Source organism: Sus scrofa, chromosome 2 (assembly GCF_000003025.6).
Source record: "Sus scrofa isolate TJ Tabasco breed Duroc chromosome 2, Sscrofa11.1, whole genome shotgun sequence".
Classification (NCBI taxonomy): domain Eukaryota; kingdom Metazoa; phylum Chordata; class Mammalia; order Artiodactyla; family Suidae; genus Sus; species Sus scrofa.
This window is the reverse complement of record NC_010444.4, coordinates 145124581-145145488: the sequence shown is the minus strand read 5'-3', so window position 1 is coordinate 145145488 and position 20908 is coordinate 145124581.

Sequence of the window (20908 nt, the reverse complement as noted above, 5' to 3'; positions counted from 1 at the left end):
GATGACTAAATACTTCTGATAATTAGTCAAAAAGTCCTAAATTAGCAAAGCTTTCTGAGAAATTTTGACATGTTAGGAAACTCTTAGAATTATCAAACTGGTTTTCTGCAGCCTCACTGTCTCCCTGCACACACACACACATACACACACACACACACACACACACAAAAGCTACCAAAGGTCATTCTTAAATTTCCTTGCGGTTTGAGTTCCATTGCCAAATCAACAGCAGAAAATGTTGGCGCACAAGGGCACACCACTCTCTGTGTCCGGTTGCCGTGGGTCCCTGTTGGGAAAGACAGTTCCCTCAAGTGCCTGGGGCTTTGCCTTGCAATCAGGAGTGTTAAAAATAGATGTGTACACGCAGGGGAACAACCATGGGAAGTGGGTTTTTGGCATTTCCTTTGGTCATATGTGCATCTGTTACCCGCCAACTGATTTCTAGAATGTGATTACGGATAGCTTACAGTAACAATTTCTATACCAAATACCTAACTAATAAAAACATGTGACTCTTCAGGGGTACAGAAGCCAAGTCCAGTGACAAACGGAGAAGGCAATCCAGCTGATTCAGACCTTGGACTAAACAAATCAGCATAAATTATGGGCTGAAATATTCATGGTGTTGACCTCCTTCCCTTCTGTGATTCATAATTTCAGTGCTTCCCATCAATGATCTCATTCAGAACTGCAGATTGAAGTACCATCACATGCTGATGACCACAGCTCCCCTAGCGCTAGACCTCTCCACCGAGCTCCAATCTTGCGTAGCCAACATCTCCAAATGACCAGCATATGAGTGCCTGAGACTGGAACAAAGCAAAACTTTGTGGAAGTTTCCCCCAAATGAGTAAATGGCACCATCATTCACCCAGTTGCCCAAACCACCCTTAGGAATCAGCATTGATTCCACTTTTTCCCTGTCTGTTTCACCAGCAGGGACCTCCATCTTCCCCTGACCACAGCTGCTTTTCTAGTCCACACCTTCTCCATTTCTCCCCTGCACCACCAAAACATGCTTGCTTTTGCTGCCCATTCTCAGCAACCCACCCTGCTGCTGGCGCCCCTGCTAAATTCCCCCCTGCTAAACCCTCCACAGTCTTCCCATCACACTCATGATGAGGTATGGATGCCTTATCCTACAGGATCCAGGGCCGCCCCACCTGTCTGACTGATGTCCTTCTATCCCATGGACACTCCATATGCTCCTGTGTTACTGTCTCCATTCCTCAAACATATGAAGCTCATCCCTTCAAGCCTTTCCCTCCTCCTCTTCCTGGAATGCTCTCCACTCAGATCCTCACAGGATTGGTTCCTGTTGTCACTGGGGTCTCAGTTCATCCTCCAGACCTCCCCTGAGCACCCAGTTCTGTGTGACCCCTTCCACCCCTCAGCCACGAGCACACGTATCACCTCGCCGTCTTTTATTTTCCACTTGGTTCCCATCACTCCCCGGTATTATATTTTATACTTTTTCATGTTAGCACTCCTCCATTAGAAGGTGAATGAATTCTCTGAGGATCAGCACCTTGTCTAACTTCTCACTGCGTTCCCAAAGCCTGGCCAAGTTGAATGAATCCTTGCCTGATTGGGTTGATGGGGCCAAAGGCTGGTGTCATGGTTAACCCAGATGGAGCAAGGCAGCATTACTCCCAATGATAAGTGTCATTGTGTGTGCAGCCTCTGCCTCATGTAGGAATTTCTTCTGGAGGAGAAATGAAGGTTCCAGCCAGGACCACCTAACTCGGTGGGGGCAGTTTGTCACAAACTGAATCCTGCTTCATGTTCCCAGATACAAAGAGAACCAGAAAGTTTGTGACAGATTCATGTTTTCATTTACTCTGCAAATATTTATTGAGAGTATACTACATGGAGAAACTGGCGTAGTGACTGCTCAGTGGTGGAGGAGACGGAAGTAGTCTCTGGTTTCGTAGAACTCATAGTCTAGTGGGGGAGACATGGTTAACGATTAACTACACAAATAAATGGTGGGTTATTTTGTGATGGGAGCTAGGAGGAAAGCACAGGAGGCTATGTCAGGGAGACCTCTGTGCCAAAGATATTCAGATAAAGGGTCTCTGAGAAACCATCACACAAGGTCGGCACTGAGGCAGGCTGGCAGAAGGAAGCACCACCACCAGGCCAATCCTGCCTTGCTCCCCTTCTCTTTCCCTCCACTGTCATTCCATTTACTAGAAAGGAGGCACACGCAGCACAAGGCTGGGTGACCCTACTGCCTCCAACCATTGGTCTTGAGCCAGCTGATCAGTGATGTGCTCACCTTTGGTCCTTCCTCCTACTCACGAAAAATCAGGATGTAGCCAAGAGCTCACCTGGGCAGGAACAGTACCACATGACTGCCAGCACTGGGACTTCATCAGCATGCTCGATGGCTGGCACCGAGAGCTTTGTGTGTACCAGCCGGCATTCTAAGCATTTCCTCTCCCGATGGCCTTCTGTCTTCACTGCTCTTGTGGTAACTACAAGCATGCATTCCCTTTACAGATGAGAAAACTGATATACAGAGAATTGAAGTAACTTACCCCAGGTCAGAGGAGAAAGTGACAAACCCAGAATAAAAACCAGGTCTGTCAGCCCCCTCTGAGCCACCAGACAAAGACCCTTCTCTGTGGCAGAAATCAATGACTGGAAACTTCTCCAGGGCAGCCAGGAACTAGTACAAGGGGGGCCCTGCAGTCCCTGAGATAATTTGGGATGAAAGGAGATGCCTTGGATTCAAGGCTCTGTGTTGCTTGATGTTACCGGATGTAAACCCTCCTCAGTATCTGTTTACTAATCACATTCTGTACTCTCAAGGCACAGCATACTTTGAAGATAAGACTCATTCGTTCTCAGAAAATTTCTTTGAGTCAGAAACCATCCTGATTACTTTGCAGATAAGGCAACTGAGGCAGAAGGCCAACAAACCAATATGGCCACATCTCCTAAGTTGTATCAGAAGCAGAAGACACACTGCAGGTCCCATCACTTGTGCTCCATGGGCTGGTCACCCAGCATCTCCAAGCCTCAGCCGCCTCGTCCACAGAATGAGGGAACTAGAGGGGCTTGCGCACCTCTCTGAGAGCTGCCCTTTTCCCCAAATTGATGTTACCTGTGTTGGGCATGGTGGTCACCAGTTGGCTCTGCCCACCCAGAAACTGGCTTTTTTTTTTTTTTTTTTTTTTTTTGGTGCCAGTTGTCAGTGTTCCTGTGGGGAACTACCTTCTTCTGGGAGCCCCAGGGCAGGTCCCCAGGCAGAGGAGGACAGGACATGTGAACGGATGCATCCCTGCTTCCCACTGGGGAGCAGTGGTTTCCCAAATAAAAATGAAGTTGTCATTAAGCAAAACCCACCCACGTCCACCACAAGGGATGGGAGAACTTAAGCTTCCTCTGACCCAGGATGCAAGGGGTCCCAGCCTAGGCTCAGCCGGAAGAGAGATCTCTTGAAACCCGAGGGCAGGTAGGGCACTGGGGGGAATAAAGGATCAACACAGAGGGCATGCAAAGCGAAGGAGGAAAACCACACCGCCTGGCTTTTACTCCAATTTGTCATCTAACCCCCTTCTCCTTTGCTCCTAAGTCTGCACCATGTTCTCCCACCGTAAAGGGCAGATTTGTGGTTGTTTTTCTTTTTAAATTCCAAACAACATTTATTTATATTTTTTTTTTAAAAAAAAAGGTCCCTATTGTTCCCTCTCCATGAGGAATGAAGAAAAAAAAATCTGGACTAATTTAAGGCTCTTTAGATGAGAGGAAGGAAAGATATGAAACAAATATGACACCAAGCCAAGAAGGAACTAGGGAGACCGTGGAAGAAAATAGCTCTAACCAGAAGTTGCAAAGGTGGCTCCAGGGCTGATTCAGGCCCTCTGCCATGTTTTCTTCAGCTGGGACAATGGGGACTTTTAAAATGAATTAATTGTGAGCATTTAAAAATTGGAATATTTCATATAAAATGGTTTTGCTTGAGAGCATTAGGCTAGAATAGAAGAGCAGTCGTTCCCTCTGGATGCTGCCTCAGTTCTCTGTCCTCCACGTCTCTGGAAGCCTACTCTTCATTGACCTTAACTGCCAGACCCTAGAGCCACCAGTTGGCAACTTCTGCTCTAGGGAGTCCAGCAGCAACATCCTCTAGGAGCCAATGCAGACATTTCTTTGAGCATTCCTGCACACTCCAGGAACTACGTTATTCCTAAGTGTGTGAACCTACCCTGTTTCTCTTGTCATGCTTCATCAGTCATCACTTGGAGGAAGAGAACCTCAATCAATACCCAGACTAGTTGGAGAAAATAACTCCATTCAAGATGGGGTTTCCATTTCACTCTGGCTTCTGCTGCCAGAGCCAGGAGCTTGATGGGAGTGTCCCCATGGAAGGGGAGCCAGTGAAGATAGGAGGGAATGAAATTAAGACCTACATGCAGCTGAGGATCTGCCAAGCAAGACACCCAACCCGCTTCCAGAAACTGTCAAAGCCTGCAAAGGAACCAGAGAGTCATACAGAGAAACAAGATAAGGGTCTTAACGGTTGTATCCAGTCAAGTGAGGGTTTAGCTGTTCTATTTATTAGTGCATTTATGCAATTTATGATCATTCATAGCTATGTTTTAGGTCACAGAAATAATTTTATTTTTAGTCGAAAAATTAGTTCTTCCTTCATCCATGTATTCATTCAACAAACATTTATCAAACACCTACTATGTGTTAGGCACTGTCCTAGGCTTTGGAAAGGCTCAGCATGGAAGACGAGCAGAAGTTCAGCTTTCAAGGGGGAGGGGAAGGGAGTCGGGTGGTTGGGGAGCTTGGGGTTAATAGATACAAACTATTGGCTTTGGAGTGGATTAGCAATGAGATCCTGCTGTGTAGCATTGGAAACCATGTCTAGTCACTTATGATGGAACATGATAATGTGTGAAAATAGAATGTGGACATGTATGTGTAACTGGGTCACCATGCCGTACAGTAGGAAAAAAATTGTATTGGGGAAATAACTATTAAAAAAATGATAAGAATTTCAGCTTTCATTTGTTGTTGTCTTTATTTTAATTTAGTGGTATAAATTTTGGCCTAAGTTTTTCCCATGTCTCAAAAAAAAAAAATCCTAGAATAGTAATTCAAGGGTTGAGTCAGAGTAGCCTTTAATACAGATAACAGATTCATAGCATGGGAAGAAAACTACCCAATCAGTCAAAAAGCCTTTTGGCACCACCTCACATATGTATATGTGTTTGCTTATAAATTACATACATGTGTATGTATACATATGTCTATGTGTGTGTATGTGTATATACACAGAGAGAGAGAGAGAGAGATACACATGTACTGATGTATTTCTCCCCAAAGCTGCTAAGGTTCCCCAGTGCTCCTCTAGCCACTGCACTCACACAAGATAATCTCTCCAAGGTCAGCCTGATTGTGGAGCTCCACTGCCTGTGGCCCTTTAGAAGCCATCCTTGCACATGACTGTAAAGCAAAGAATCCTAAACCAGCCCGCCCACCACAACCCCCTCACCCAGCCCCTTTGTCTCCCTTCTCAGGTTGGGGGTGGGAGGGACGTTCCTTTCAGGCCCTGCATCAGCTGTGAGCACACGCTCCGCCCCAGGCTCCTCACACAGTTGCTTCCTCTGCCCTGAACGCCCTTCAGTCTTCACTTTGGGTGTCGCTTCCTCAGGGACCCTTCCCTGACCCTCCTGTTTTGAATATAGTCGCCCACTAATACTCTCACTCGTCACTTTATTTTTCCTTTATAACACTTACAATAGCTTGGAATCACAAATAGATGTGCGTGCTTTTTTTGCACACCTCACTCCCCAATATCTTCTGCACAAAGGAGACTCTCGGGGCATTCAAGTCTGGCCAAATGGATGGCATTTGGCATATTCTCAATAAAGACATGTTAGAGGAAAGAAAAGGCGTGAAAGGACACAAGTGACTCCTTTTCAAATATGTGGACATGGACACATATGTATTTTCAGAGTACTGAGAGAGAAAGAAAAATTTCCTGGGAAATAGTTTCTGGCAGAAATGTTGGTAACATTCCCCAAGGATACCTGCCGGTGAGACAGAGCACTAAATGTGTCTGTAATTACAGGAAAAGGGGGGGAAAGTCAACTAAGGTAGGCCAGCAATTTTTTTCAGCGTGCTCAAAAGAAGTAATTCACATATTCTTATGTCCTTGGCTTATGATAAATACCAAAAAAAATTTTCGCCGAAAGACCAAATGAATGAGCAAATGATTTAACAAGGTGTAAGAGGCCGGAAAATGTGAAATATGAAAATAATAAAAAGTAATATTCAGCGATGATAAAGTAGCTTAATAAAGATGGTAGGAAAATAGAAGTGATACTGTAGAATAGTAACACATTAGCAATAGAATAGTAGTTAATATTTATGTAACAGTTAATTTGTGCCAGGCACCGGTTCAGAATTTATGCCCACGTTAACTGAATTGAATTCTCACAGCCATCCTTATTCAGATAGGTTCTTTCCAGAAACAGACTCACAGACATGGGGAACAGACTTGTGGTTGCCAAGTGGGAGGGGGAGGGAGCGGATCGAACTAGAGTTTTGGGTTAGTAGATGCAAACGACCACATTTAGGATGGATAAGCAATGAGGTCCTACTGTACAGCTCAGGGAAATGTATTCAGTCTCTGCGATAGAACATGATGAGAAAACGAATGTGTGTATATGTGTGACTGGATCGCTTTGCTGCATAGCAGAAATGGACACAACAATGTGAATCAGCTATACTTAAATAACATTTTTTTAAGATAGGTCTTTTCATTGTCCCCACTTTACAGGCAGGGAAACTGAGGCACCGTAGCAGTGTGGTATTATCTCAAACCACCCATCTGAATCTAATATGCTTCTAAAGATATTAAAGCCAGTGTCAACATGAGGGAATACATCAAGCTCATAACCAATACGAAGTTTTGTGTCAAATCACTAAGGGGTTTGCTGAAGCCCCCACAAGGCTCTGCCAAAACGGCTCTCCTGAAAATGTTCCTACATCTCCAGATGCTCCTCCTCAGTCAGAATTCCCAGGGTCAGAGAAGGCAGAGTCTATTTTAGCTTTGCCCTGAAACTTCATCGAGTGTGGCTGGAGTCTAGCCACTGCATCCTGATATTTTAGAGTTTTATAAAGTTATTTGGGGTTTTGTAGAAAGAGTCTCGAATTCCCCTCTACATTTGCCAATTTTTGATACACTGTTAAATGGGGGTAACCATAATTATAATTCTTTATCCTTTTAAGTGAATTTAACATGTTTTAACTTTAGTATTAATCACTTTAAAATGCAACAAAACCAGTTTCATTGTGGCTGAATAACCCACTGCATTTCATCAAATTTCTAGCTCTCCAGTGTCAGAAAGCTAATTGGAGGTCCCTGTCTCCCATGTCAGAGAAAAAAAATCATCACGGAGAGAAACTCCCTGAGAGTGTCCCTTCTGCCAGCGTGGTGTCCCAGCAAACGTTCAGGCAGGTCCCAGACGGGAAAGATGGGGAAATACCCTCATCTGCAGCTCACCAGGAGGTGAGGGTAGGAAGACAGAGGGAGCTGATCATCAGGCCTGAACAAAGGCAGGGAAATATTTCCACCTCTTATGAGTCACCAGGTAAAGTCTCTCCAGCGGGCTCAGGGGGCCTCCTGAACTTTGCAACTTGGCTGCAGTCCAGGCATGAAATATGGAAAAGGCACTCCTGATGCAACACTTTCATCACCACCGCTGTTTTGCCTCTCTTTCATCTCGGTCAAGAGATACCAGACAGGTTCTTGTAAATGCTCCCTCTGAGTGCTAAGCTAACGAATCAGTTTACGTGGAAATTCGGAAGATTTTGGAATCAAAGGGCATCCGGACCTTGTAATCCACAAACAGAACAGCGGTCTTTATATCCCCAAAGACTGTGCTGGTATGGGAACAATTCCATTTAGCTGCTAATTCTCAATCAGTTCTTTTGTGGTATGTCTCATCGTACTCAAGGTCATTGCCTGGTGAATAACAGAATTGGTCCTCCTTTTAGATGAGTTCATATTATCAGTCATAAGAGTGACCAGAAAGATCATTCATGAGGGTTACAGAAAACACACACATGCTTGCTCGCTCACGCATGTGCTCTTCTCAGATAAGTCTACAGAAGCCACTTAAAATTGTGATAAAGAGATGGCCAATTCTAAACCAGTAACCCCACACTCTCCACATGGATATATGTCCCCTTATCAGCTGGGCTTCTGCCATCCCTGTCCCAGAGAAAAGGGGCTAGAATCCCACAGCAAGCAAATTTTACTCTGGAAACCACAGTCTGCCTTCCCAAGGTTCTTTCCCCTTTAAGCAAATCCTCTCCACAAAAGAAATATGTTTATTTGTATTTTCAGTTAAGTTGACTATTTATCCACATTTCCTGACGATGAGTCATGTATGCAGTTTACTGAAAAAAAAAAAAAAGAAAGAAAGAAAGAAAAACAATAAATTGAGCACTAAAGCACTGCAAAATTAAGGATCAAAGATGCAAAACTGACGTAAGCCCCAAATAGGTACGGGCTTACAATTTAATCAGCAAACAGATCCATCAGCACACCAGGATGGTACTGCCAGGGAGGCTGTGTCTGGGGGTTTGTTTTTCTGGGAGTGGCACAACCTGCCTCCATGGAGCACTTCTTCTGGTTTTGCTCACCAAACGCTTGTAAACAAAACACACATCGGGATTGGGTCCGGGTACCAAACCACATTGGGATCCATGTGAGGAAAGATCTAGGGCTTGCTCCTGGGTTGCCTGTGGAAAAGCTGTGTTTGTCTGAGTAAGAAAGAGGCCTGAGTTGAGGGAAGGCCGCAGGAAAGTGGCCCTGAGTTCGCACCGTGCTCAGGCAGAGAGATACCAGACCTAAGCAGGAAGCTGCTGGCTGTGCATCTAGGGGAGCAGACCAGAGATCCCTGCAGAGGATGTGGGTCTGCCTTCCACACCCGCACTCTTTTATCCTTTGCTACTCCAGGACTCACCAGGCTGCTGAGCTGGAGGGTGAGTCTTATTTCCATCTCTTCTTCTGGACACATTTATCTAACTTTGTAAAAGATCAACCAGAGAGAAAGAGATACAGATACACAGGACAGCTTTACTAAAATATCTAGAGTAGCAAAAACCATCCCCAGGGAGCTTAGAAATGGACACAAATAACATGCGCTTAGTGAGCAGGTACTATGTACCACCTTCACTGCCTGTGTTAATCCTCAAAGCAATCCTATGAGAGGGTCACCATTATTCTCTTTGCATAGATGAGGCAGCTTGAACTGTGACCCTGCCAATGTCCACAGCAAGTAAAGGGTGGTCCATTTTGACTCCACGTTCAAGTTCTTAGCCATTATTGTGCTGTCTCCCTTCGAAGATGAATCAAGTCTGTCTGCATCTAATTATAATATCATATCACATCCTTTCTATTTTACAAAGAACAAGTTCTCCAAATTGAGAACCTCTGAATATTTCCCTAAATCCACCATCTATAAAGCTTGCCTTTGCATTGTCACATACGTTTTCCTTACAATGAGCAAAGAGAAAACTTTGAACCTTTGGTTTAACCAGTTGAAACACTTACCTTTACATGTTGGCTAACACAACAGGTGAAGTTACACAATCATTTTACAGCCCTGTCCTATCTCTGCTGTCATTACTCCCAGCCTTTCAACAACTGACCCGATCTAAAACCCTCAGGGTCCTATGGAGTTCACACAGATGAGCTTTAAAAGCCAGTCATTGCATTCTCTTGCCTTCTCTCTTGTCTGCTTGGGCATCCCCTGTTCTCCCACAGTCTGTAAGTGATGACTAGTCCTGAAAGTGAGAGAGGACAATGACCCACATTAGCCTTTATCTTCTAGAGCTCAGCTTAGAATATCTGGAACGGAATCTGTTACGTGTGAAGTTCCAGTTTGAAATCCAATAACCCACTCTTCTCATCCCAAACCACCCCGCCTCAGCAGAGCACCTTTTGACTCACTCATAATATCATTCTCTTCTACTCACCGGGACCCAGTTTGCCCATGTGTAAAAGTAAAGTGGGTCAAACCATTTCTGAGATCACGTCCAGCTCTTAGGCTCTTCAACTGCAACTGAGGTTTCCATTTTCCTACACTAGAATTTCCTACCATCCATCAATTTATATAACCATTCACTGGGAAAAATGCATACATGGAGTGCCTATTATGCAATAGATATTGTTCTAGACAGAAGGATTATGTAACCGGGACAGATAACATCTCTCCCCATAAGGTATATAACCTTCTGTCTTTCATCTCCCCCAAATAATTTGAAAATGCAAAGAAAATCCATGGTAGGATTGCTCCCAACAATTTTGTATCATGGAATAAAACTTGAGTTCAAAACCCCCTACTACATGTATAACCTTGTGTAGATCTCTTAAGCTCTCTGAATCTGACAAGGGCTTAATCTCTAAAACATACAAACAGTTTATACAATTCAACAGCGAAAAACCAACACCCCAATTGAAAAATGGTCAAAAGACCTGAATACACATTTCTCCAAAGAAGATATACAGATGGCCAACAAGCACATGACAAAAAAAAAAAAAATACTCAACATCACTGATTATTAGAGAAATGCAAATCAAAACTACTATGAGGTACCACTTCACACCTGTCAGAATGGCCATCATTAACAAGTCAACAAATAACAAATGCTGGAGACGGTGTGGAGAAAACGGAACCCTCCTACACAGTTGGTAGGAATGTAAATTGGTACAACTACTATGGAAAAGAATATGGAGGTACCTCAGAAAACTACCATATGACCCAGCAATCCCACTCTTGGGCATATATCTGGACAACACTTTCCTTGAAAAAGATACATGTGCCTGTATGTTCATAGCAGCGCTATTTGCAATAGCCAAGACATGAAAACAACCTAGATATCCCTCGAAAGATGAATTGATTAAGAAGATATGGTGCAATGGAATACTACTCAGCCATAAAAAAGAAAATAATCCCATTTGCAGCAAGATGGATGGAACTAGAGACTCTCATACTAAGTGAATTAAGTCAGAAAGAGAAAGACAAATACTGTATGATATCACTTATATCTGGAATCAAATATATGGCACAAATGAACCTTTCCAGAGAAAAGAAACTCATGAACTTGGAGAACAGACTTGTGGTTGCCTACGGGGAGGGGGAGGAATTGGGATGGACTGGGAGTCTGGGGTTAATAGATGCAAACTATTGCTTTTGGAATGGATAAGCCATGAGATCCTGCTGCATAGCACACGGAACTATATTTAATCACTTGTGATGGAACATGGTAGAGGATAATGTGAGAAAAAGAATATGTATATATATGACTGGTTCAATTTGCTGTATAGTAGAAATTGACAGAACACTGCAAATCAACTATAATGGAAAAAATAAAAATCATGGGGGGAAAAAAAAAGCTCTCTGAGTCTGTCTTTATGTGGGAAAATAGAGACCAAAACCTATGTCATGCAATTGAGATGCGTGCAGGAGCCCCGGCACACAGTAAGTGCTCAGTGCTGTTGCTATTCTTGTGAACACAAAGAGATATGTGTGCACCCGACATGTTCGCCTTGTCTTTATTCAACTAATGGGATTTTTTGCCACAAAGGGCATCTCCTCTAACTTAATCAGGAGTTTCTTGCCTGCCCCCCTTGTTGAAGTACTTGGGTTTGTAATATGATGAACCAGAGGGTTGTGCCCTGTATTAGTCTCTATCACTATTATAACAAATTTCTGTGAACTAAGAGGTTTAAAACAACACAAATTAATTAGCTTATAGTTCTGGAGGTCAGAAGTTTGAAATGGTCTCACTGGGCTAAAATCAGCTATCAATGGGCCAGCATTCCTTGTGAAGTTTCCAAGGGAAAATTTGGTACATTGACCATTCCAGCTTCTAGAGGGTCCTTCCCCCGTCTTCAAAGCCGTCTTTGTGGCATCTCTCTGACTCCCCTTTTGCCTCCTTCCTTCATCCTGAAGGACGCTTGTGATTACATTGGGCCCGCCTATGCTACCCAAGATTTTATGTCCCTATTGTAATGATAGCTCATTAGCAGCCTTAACTTCCCTTTGCCATGTAATCTGACATCTTCACAAACTCCAGAAATTTGGCCCTGGACATCTTTGGGAAGTCACTATCCCGGCTGCCACGACTCTCATCCATCTCCATCTCTTCATTCCTACTACTATCTCCCTAACTTTGCCTCCAGTCCCCAACCTGTAGAAGCAAGACCAGAATGGAAGGCTCCCTAGGAGTTCTTCAGGGGACAGATCTGGACCCCAGGCCATAAGCCAAAGGCCTGAGCCCCAGGCAGTCCTTGGGTATAAGGACAAATCTTCCCCGCTCCCTATTGTCCTTCCTTATTCAAAACTCCCCTTTGTCTCTCACTACTCCCTGACTAAAGTATGAACACCCCATTGTGGCCTGAAAGGGGCTACCTCCATGACTGGCCCTCTGGACACCTTGCCGGTGGCACTTGTCACTGCAGTTGTGAGTTGGCAGGACTGGGAACCTGAAAATCCTTTGTCAACATCTAAAAAAGCTAGGTCTTTAACATCAGACAACTTGGATTCAACTTTCAGTTCCACGACTTACTAGGATCTTGGAAGTGTTCTTTAACCTTCTTGAACTTCTCTGTTCCGTGTGTAAAGTGGGGTGATACCTTTTTCAAAGGACTACCAGGAGGAGCAATCTTAGTGAATTATAAAGTCCTAATCCAGTAACCAGCACATCATTAGTATTTAAATAAAGGAAGCTATATAGCAAGGGTCAGAAAATGTTTTCTGTGAAAAGCCAGATAATGAATATTTTGGGCTTCATGGACCTGACAGTCTGTCACAAACATTCAACTCTTCAACTACTTATTGTAGTGTGAAAGCAGCCACAGTCAAAAAATAAACAAATGGTCATAGCTGTGTTCCAATAAAACTTTATTTATAAAAACAAGCAGAGAGCTGTATGTGGTCTACAGAGCAGTTTGCTGACTCCTACCTACAGGCATATATCAGAGGTGCCCAATTCATGTTCATTGGTTTTCTATTGCCAACATAAATTAACAAATACAAGTGTTAAGAGTCCCAAACTCTTCAGTAATCTGCCCCTGGCTTTGAACTCAGAGTCAGAGGCCCCAGCCATATACACTGACCTTACAGACCTTTAAAATATCACATATTTACTCTTTTGCCTCGTGGCAGGTTAACAATGGCTAAATCCTTTTTTCCTCCTCCTATTGAGAGATGGAATCTAATTCCCCTTACCTTAAATCCAGGTTGGCCTTTTGTGATTGGCTTGACCAATAGACAGTGGCAGAAGTGACATTTGGGGACATACAAGGCTACAAGACTTGAAGCGTAAATCAATATTATTTTTAAAAGAGAGGAGAGAGAGGGAACGAAGGAGAAGAAGCCTGAAAGCTTCTTCCCAGGCGTCTTGGAATGGTCACTCTGTAAAGCCAAGCATATGAATAGGCCAGTCTGCAGTCCCAGCCAAGCTCCCACCGTCATCCAGCATCTCTTACCCTCCATCCCAGACAAAATCCAGTCACATGAGTGAGGAAGACTCAGTGACGCTGGTGAAGATGAATCAGCCTGCAAAGCCTTTCCTGACTTCCTGACACAGACAATGGTGAGAGAGATAAAAAGGCTGTGAATCAGATAAAATGGTTGCCACCAAGTTTTTAGATGGTTGGTTACATTGCCATAGATAATCAGAACATCTGGGAATTTAACTCTATAGGCAAAGCCAATTGCAGTCTGATTTGCTCACTAGTATTTCCTTATATTCTAGAACAGGGCCTGGCCATAGGATGTATTCAGTAAATAATTGCTGAATAAGTGGGTGAATAATGAATCTGTCCCATCCGTCTTTGCTTGGCCACCTTCCCTGCACAATTCAGCTTAAAAATTAATTTTTCCGACGGTCCACCATCCCCCTCATCAGATGAGATTCCTCCATCCTTTGCCTTTTCCTTCGTTATGCTACTTGCTATCACAATGCATACAATGAGTCTTTTAAGCATATGTTCAATGTCTGTCCCTCTTCTAGAATGTGGGCTCTCTGAGGGCAGGGTTGGGGTCTGTCATGTTCCCTGTTCTACCTGGCACCCAGCGAGTGCCCCACATCCATTAGGCACATAGTGAATATTGTTAAATAACCGTCAGAGGTTGCCACACACAAAAGATTTCACCTACAAAGTTCTGTTCATCGACCCCAGTTCAGAGAGCAGCCTATGTCATCGTTGCGCCTAAAACACCAAAAAGCCTTAAAGTCTCCTGCAGGGTCTTTTCTTCTTGGCATTTTCATTTTGCTTGACTGCCTGAGAGAGGTTCCTGCTTTCCTCACACCCCGAGTGTCCACACAGCTGCGTGCTGAGCACAGATTTATTCAGAGGCAGCTTCTTCTCACGTGGGGCACTCTCGAGTTTGTTTTCTGCCACAGCCCATCTCAAAGGGCCTGAGCCCCCTTCTTTCTGCCGATGCTCAGGCAGCTCTCAAGGCCCACACTCTCAAAGAAACCTGCCCCCGTGGGTTCGGCCCTGGATGCTGAGTTGCCCTCTCTGCTGTGGAGACGAGGCGGGCTGGCTCCTCACAGGCCTCTCCTGGGGATGGGCGAAGAAAAGGGATGCTGAGGGGCTGTCACAGGGCTTTCTGCCTGAGGACCCGGGAGAGGACAGAGTACCAGTCGGAGCCTGAGCCGGAAGGTAAAGAGCCCACCATGGCTAAAGGAAAGCCCATGCTTCCTCGTTTACTCCAGCTCTTTGTGCTTCTAGGGCACATCTCTCCCCATCTGCTGAGGCCCAACTTCCCCCTCCCCCCAGGCCTGGGTGACTGTAGCCTTGGTTCACTGTCAAGTCAGAAGGCCCTTGCTCTGCCACCTGCTGGCTCAGTCATCTAAGTCACTTCAAAGCCCTGAGCCTCAGTTTCCTCCCCGTGAAATGGCCCCGATGCCCATCCGGGAGAGCTGATGCAGGGATCCAGGATTCGGCAATAACAATCATCACAATACAGATAAATACAATATGTGAGCGCTTACTATGTGCAGGCATCTTGCATAAACTCTTCTAAATCCCTGAATCCACACACCTGGCTTCTGAAGGAGAGCTGCTGCGTATTCCCCCTCTAAGGGATGAGGACATTGAGGCTGCTGAAAGGTTCTACCGTTTGTTCAAAGTCATTGGCTGGTCCGCTGTCATGGGATCCATAGGATGCTCCATGACCCCAGAGGTTCAGAGCTCGGACTCGGGGCCCCAGCAGCATAGATGAAAGTCTGGGCTCCTCAGTGGACCAGCAGGGGGACCTCCCTCTGTCCCCTCTCCCGCTCCCCCGCCTGGCCAAGCAGCTCCGTGGGATGAGTCCCAAGACGCACCCTGCTCATCTTGCTGGTTGCCCCAGTCATGTGACTGGGTCCTGATTGACAAGGAGCTCAGCTCAGTGGGAATACAGCCCCGTTCATAAAGCATTCGTCTCTTCCCCTCTGGATATATAAAGGCGGTGTCCTCAACCTGGCTTTTAATACACTCCACTGTTCCCTGTACTTCAGGTTGGTCCGCTTCCAGTTGCAAGAAGCTGAATGTGCTTTTCATACCTGCCCCGGTTTTTCTGGCCTTTTGAAGAGGACCAAGAAGTGGGTGGGGCTCCCTGCAGCCCACAGAATGGCTGGAGCTCTAACCCCAAAAGGACGCTAGCTGCAGCAGCAGGAACATTGGGAGAACTAAAAAGTAAAATTGTCCCCAGTGGTAAAAATCAGACCAAATAGTTAGTGCCTGCCTGGGTGTCTTCTTGGTAAACAGACTGAAATCCTGTTTCCCCTGGAATTACCAGCTCGGTGAAACTGGCTTTCGGTTTTTACCAGATATTTTGAAGACACAGGCAAGCTGTAGGAAACACAACCCACGAGGATGCCTCGGCCCGAGGATCTCACCCCACCCCAAAACCAAACTGCCTTGAACCAGAAGTCCAAGACATTTCTCCAGCCAGAAAAGAGGCCTTTGCTGAATTGAAAAAGGCAAATGAGAAGGAAAACTATGGACCAGATGATAATTTCAGGGCATTCTGCTTTAACAACACAAATAATTTTCTTCACTTGTAACAACTGGGATGAGCACGTGGCTGGTGCCTTGCTAGGGTGCATTTAATCCTCACAGCAAGCAACTGAATGGCAGAATAGGTTCCTCATTCGCCAAGGAGGGACGTCAGGCCCAGCGTGGTGGAGAAACTTGCCCACAGTCACAGAGCCTGCCAGGGCAGACAGCGTGCAAATCGAGGTCCAAAGCCAGGCTTCCTCCCTGCCTCCCCTGCCAGCTGGATTGATTTCATCTTATGGGCTAAGAAGTCCCTGGGACCCCTCCACCCTCCTGTTGAGAAGCTGCTTCAAAGAGGGCCATGCACCGTTTCAGTTGTCTACACAAGAAGGGATGGCTACTGGTGGAAAAAGGAACATTTCTGCCTAATAACTAGGCTTATTGTGTGCATGACAACAAGGAGAACTGGTTTGACCGATGCTGTCCCTGAGCCCCGTGGGGGAGGGGCGGGCCCAGTTTTGCCGACACAGCACCTAGTTAACTGACCGAACTTTCCACTTTTCAGATGGTCCCTGTGGCACCACAGGGGCAGGACCCAGAAGCTCTGCTCAGAGGTTTCACACGTTGGCCTCAGCTTTGCCACGTGGCTAACTCCCTCGAGTCCCGGGGTAGGGTGTGAAAGAGCAAGTCTGAGCCTCCTCCCTTTCAGGAATACGCAGCATGTCAGAGGTCACTTGCGTGGCAGCTGCAATGGGCCAACCATTCACCACTTCACCCAGGATTATATTCCTGCCTTGTGCCCAAAGTGGTGTTTTGGATGCCGCTGGAATTTAAAACGTCATTTTTATGTTTTACTAAGAGTAAGACACAAATGCACGGTCAGTGTGTAAAAAAAAAATTCAAATCATACAGAACTATAGAGAGTAAAGGGGAATATCCCTTCCATGCATCTTCGTCCCTGCTTCCAAGCTCATTCCCTTCCCTGGAAACAGCTGCTGTTAACTTGTGGACATGATTTTTTCTAGATATATAGATAAAATGGATGGGTATGGATGGGGTGCTTTTTTAAAAATCATAATTGGTATTGGACTATATAAATTATCCTGCAACATGCTTTCTGTACTCACCCAAGCTCTTTCCATTTAGGTCTCGACATTATTCCTTTAAATTGCTGCATAGCGGTTCATAATTTATTTAACCACTCTATTATTAGACAGTTAGGTTCTTTATGAGTTTTCAGCGCTACACACAATGTTGTAATGAGCTGACTTGTACATTTATCCTTGTGTATCCTTAAGAATGTATGTGAAGACGGGTGCCCAGAACAGAATCGCGGGGTGAAAGGATGAGTGTAGTTTTATGCCCATTTTTATTTTGATAGAAAAACTGCCAGATGATTTCTCTCCTGAAAAAATAGACAAGCAAATAAAAAACAATGCCAGTTTCCTCTCCAACCAACAGTGTGTGCAAGGAAATGTGAAAATTTCATGACACTAACACCTCAAACCTCTGCCTGAGAGTATTTCTCTGCCAGATAAAATGTTATTCTTGGGGAGTTCCTGTTGTGGTGCAGCAGAAACAATACAACTAGTATCCATGAGGGTGGAGGTTCGATCCCTGGCCTTGTTCCGTGAGCTGTGGTGTAGGTCACAGATGCAGCTCAGATCCCACAATGCTGTGGCTGGGCACAGGCCGGCAGCTGTAGCTCCAGTTCGACCCCTAGCCTGAGAATTTCCATATGCCATGGGTGTAACCCTAAAAAGCAAAAATAAAAATAAATAAAAAATAAAATGTTACTCTTGGCGTCACAACCCTTGGGTACCTGTTTCTTTCTTTCTTTTTTTTTTTTTTTTTTTTTTTGCTTTTTAGGGCTGCACTCACAGCATATGGAGGTTCCCAGGCGAGGGGTCTAATCGGAGCTACAGCTGTCAGCCTACACCACAGCCACAGCAACACCAGATCCGAGCCTCATCTGTGGCCTCCACCACAGCTCACAGCACTGCAGGATCCTTAACCTTCTGAGCCAGGCCAGGGATCAAACTTGCAACCTCATGGTTCCTAGTTGGATTCGTTTCCACTGTGCCACGATGGGAACTCCTGGGTGTCTGTTTCTGTGGAGGTATTTGGTAAGCTGCCCCCTACGCTCCCTCAGCACGAAAGCCCAAAGGACCCCACTGCCAGCTTGAGCCGCCACTGCTCTGTGTTTTGGTTTTGTTTTGTTTTTGTTTTTAGGTCACCAACATATGGAATTTCCCAGACAAGGGATCAATTCGGAGCTGCAGCTGCCAGCCTACACCACAGCCACAGTAATGCCAGATCCAAACCACATCTGCAACCTAACCACAGCTCAAGGCAATGCCAGATTCTTAACCCACTGAGCGAGGCCAGGGATCAAGCCTGCATCGTCATGGATACTAGTCGGGTTCATTACCGCTAAGCCACTCCGGAAACTCCTCTGTGTTTTTCTTAACAGTCATCTTTCTGTATTGTAACTTAACTAGTAATATTACAGTTCTTCAACTAGAAAGTACCTTCCCCTGGGACAGAAAACATGCTGTGTCACCTGTGTGGTCCCAACAGCATCGCAGTGTCTAGCAGTGATCACTGTTCTCTGAACTGCTGTCTTGATGAGCAGTGGGAGGGAGTGGGGTGGGGCAAGGAGAGGTAGTTGGCTCCCTGACGAAGCCGAGGGTCCTAAACCCAGGGAGATTTAAAAGAGCTCTGCCTGAAGTGGAGAGGCTCAAGGTTACCCATCTCCGTTGTACCCTAGAAATCCAAGCCCTTGCAACCAGAGAGAAAATGTATTTTATTTCTAAAACCTTCCTCAGCTGGAATTCTCTTGTGGCACAGAGGGTTAATAAGGATCCAGCATTATCACTGCAGGGATTAGGGTTGTTGCTGTGGTGTGGGTTGGATTCCTGGCCGGGGAACTTCTACATCTTCCATGTGTCATGGGCGTGGCAAAAACAACAAACAAGCAGAAAACCCTCACTCGGCGACATCCCTGACTTGAGTGACACTGCCCATTTCCAATCTAACAGCTGCAAGGCAAAAATACAGGGGTTTTGAGAGAGCACAGCCACATTCCTGATGTTCTTTTGAGTTTTCCAAACACTCCTTGCTCTTTTCCTGCAGCTCTCCTGGCTGCTGATGAAGTTGTGCTCAGAAACGTGAAAATCAGGGGAGTTCCTGGTTTGCCTCCAGTCGTGACTCTTGGCCAGGATCTGTCCTCTTAGCGCCCAGAGGCCTTCCCACTACGGCATGGTCCTCTCTTCCACTCCACTGTCCAGACATCGTCCACGCTTCCTGCCCACTCCATCCTGCTTTAACTTTCCATCTTACACAAAGGAACTCCCCAGAGAGGATCCTCTGCTCATGATTTAAACAGTTGGAAAGGCGCTTTGTCTTTTCTCTGCCCACGTGTCATACACAGGACTTACAGGATATGTTTTATCATTGACTCTTGAGCTGACTCAGGCCATTTCCAGGAAATACCAAAAATTTCCCGAATGCAGTCAAGTTCAAGAAACTGCCTTGAGCCACTGGGGCCGAACTTGCGCAATCCTATCTAAGGCCTCCATATTTAATGGTCTCCAATATCAGAGGAGGAGCTGAGCTTCAAAGCCAGTAGCCACACACGGGAAAGAAGGAAAACATGAGAGAGGGAGGGGAAAAGACCTTAAAAGAAGGATGTGAATATTGCATGTGGTTAAAGGCTGTGCCCAAAGGTGGCCTGTCTTTTACTGAATCAACTACAGCGACGGGTCCTCAGGTCCCACCTTCTCCCTCCGGAGAAGGCACTCACCCCTAGTTTAATTAGGCCACATTTATTAGGCTAATTAGGTGAGTGTGCTCTGGAGACACTTGTTTTTCGTTAATGACCAAATGTTTACTTAACACCCCAGGCCTCCGAGAGGGCTGTAATGTGTCAGCCACACGGGGCGTCCACTTCACTGGTTCGTCCAGGATGTTTTAGCTTTTTCTGTCCAGGCTTTTACCTCCTATTCACAGGGGCTTTCTCTTCTTCTAATACCACCTCTGCCATCACTTTTCCTGAATTTAGAGCTTTATGATGGGAAGGCCTCCCTCGGAACGCTTATGTATTTGAGAGCCCATTAGGAAGGCTAAGTGTTTCTTCAGCTGGAGTTTTCACTTTCATTTTCTCATTTTCTCTCTCTCTCTCTCTCTCTCTCTTTTTTTTTTTTTTTAGGGCAACATCTGAGGCAGGGAAAATTTCCCTGGCCAGGGGTCAAATCGGAGCTACAGCTGCTAGCCACAGCCAGAGCCAGAGCAACATGGGATCTGAGCCACATCTGCCATCTGCACCACAACTCATGGTAGCGCCAGAGCCTTAACCCACGGAGTGAGGCCAGGGATCGAACCTGCCTTCTCATGGATACGAGTTGGGCTCCTTAACACTGAGCCACTCTGAGAACTTCCTTCATTCTCTTTCTTGTGACTCTAAGGCTGTGTATCACAGCCTAAATGCTATTGCTTGCTTTTAGATTTTACGTATTTATTTATAACATACCTTTATACAGTATATGATATGATATAGTATATAACATATGACATTATAATGAGTTGTTATTATGAGCATATCGCTGTTTTATTTGTCAAACTAGTAGCATATTTGAAGCTCCTCAAGACCAGAGGTTCTTAGCCTCAGTGTTGAAAGACTTGTGCGTATCAGTGCATTTTGGTGGCAAAGTTCCTAACATCCGACTTCAACGACATTAAATATCCTTAAAAAACTAAAAATAGAGTTACCATATGATCCAGCACTCCCACTCCTGGGCATATACCCAGAGAAAGCTTTAATTTCAAAAGATGCTTACACTCCTATGTTCATTGCCACACTGTTTATAATAGTCAGGA